Source organism: Anguilla anguilla, chromosome 5 (assembly GCF_013347855.1).
Source record: "Anguilla anguilla isolate fAngAng1 chromosome 5, fAngAng1.pri, whole genome shotgun sequence".
Lineage (NCBI taxonomy): Eukaryota > Metazoa > Chordata > Actinopteri > Anguilliformes > Anguillidae > Anguilla > Anguilla anguilla.
In genome coordinates, this window is record NC_049205.1 from 59,553,076 (window position 1) to 59,555,072 (window position 1,997).

Sequence of the window (1,997 nt, forward strand, 5' to 3'; positions counted from 1 at the left end):
ATAATAATAATAATAAAAAAGGCTCTGGTGTGCGCTGTTGCGTCCTTAAAAATGGGGTCAAAATTTAGGAAGCGGAAGCTGACGTTCGTAAATACACTTCATTTTTCATTTCTGGCATACATCTAAACACAGGTCCCCCAAAAAAATCACGATCAAGCGCATGGCGCTAGTTTTTTATACCAATATGTGACTATAACCAAAAAAGCCATTTTTTATAGCATGAATTCCCCTTCTGGACAAGATACCTCGGTATGTTTTTCTAATGCACGGCACACATGTGCCTAGCAAGCCTTGCCTTTGAAAACAACAACACATGCCGCAGATTCTCTGCAGGTGATGTGTCCAGGACGCAGACAGGTGCCGCCGGTCCACACCGGTCGTGTTAAACCGCACGCCGGGCCCCCAGGGGCGTTGGCTTTCAATACGGAGGCGGCGGGTCTGCCGTCAATAAAAAGGCCAGATTTTCGGGCTTGGGTTTTTAGCACCGCGATGGTTCGCATTAGCTGAACAAGCCCCGGTGGAGCCCGTTAATGACACAGGTGTCCCGGGGACTTCATTGAAACCACATGGGCGAATGAGCACGAGCACGAGGACCCCCCCCCCCCCCCTCCCCCGATGCTAAACCCATTATCCCAGCGGAGACGGCGACAGTAAACCTCAGATGGTATTCTGGTTAACAGGTGCCGTTAAAGAGCGATTTCACTGGGACCCGGTTGCTTTGGCAGGCCCGACTTTCGTTATAAAAACATCCACGCGATCCTCGGTTCTGCTGAATTGACTCGACACACGGTGTCACCCCACAAACGAACACATTTGAGGGGCTACGTGTATCAGAGAGTTTCGCAATCAGTCCCTTTACGCAATAATTTTCCTGCATGCAATTGCAAAATGTTGTTTCTACTTCTATTTCCAACTGATCATTATCGCCTAATTGTTATTTGTTAGACCTGAGAAAATTGATAGGCACATCTCTCAACGCCAGTGGTAATTTCAACTAAATTAATATCGTGATCACCTTTTTTCATATTTATTTAAACACTGCTTTCTCATTTATTCACACTTACACAGCCAGGATTGGCTGAGAGCGCTGCAGAAAAAAAAGATGTAGTATGACTACAATGGGAGGCAGCCAATAGCAACTAAATTCCATATGGTGATGTCACAATAGTCATGCAAAACAGCTCATGCTAATTTGAATCATTAAAGTTCTGTGTCAGGTGGAGCGGTGTCACCCGTTTAAAATCAGATTCACCGGCTGTTCTGGCTGGCGACACACCAATGAGATTTCAACAGGAAATATAAAATATACAACAGTTTCTGGGGATATTAATTGCTCCCATGACTACAGTGTTATTGTTTTTTTTTTATTTTTTATTTTCATCCCAACCAGGCGTACATTCTTTCAGTTTAATGATGTGGGTATATTGGCCTCTTGGGGGTATGTAAATCCGGCGATATGAAGCGAAAGGCCAGTTAAAATAATTAGAAGAAGCCAAAGAATACAATAGCCGCTGTAAGGATAGTTTTGTGTGAGTTTGGAACTGCACCCTTATGCCTATTCAACTAATGCAATGCAGCCTAGACAAGCCCTAAATCACTGGCTGATTACTTACAACCAAACCCAAGTGTTTGCAGATAGCCAGCTGTGTTGTTTGTGCATGTGTGTGGTGTGTGTGTGTGTGTGTGTTTGTGTATGCGTGTGTGTGTGAGTGTGCATGTGCTTTTGTCTGTATGTGTGTGTGTGTGTGCATATGTGTGTGTGTGTGTGTGTGTGTGTGTGTGTGTGCTTCTGTGTATGTGTGCGTGCGTGCGATTGTGGGTGGAAGCTTTCATAATGCAAGTGGGCTGCTTACAAAAATCTTACTCATCTCTGAAAAAGTTACATCTTTCAAGATATCATTCTTTGCCTAATCAGGCATATTGTTCAATGAGTTGCAAATTGCAGGCCTCTCCAAGTACGAAAAGGGAAACACCCGGCATTCGTACAGGTGAATAGT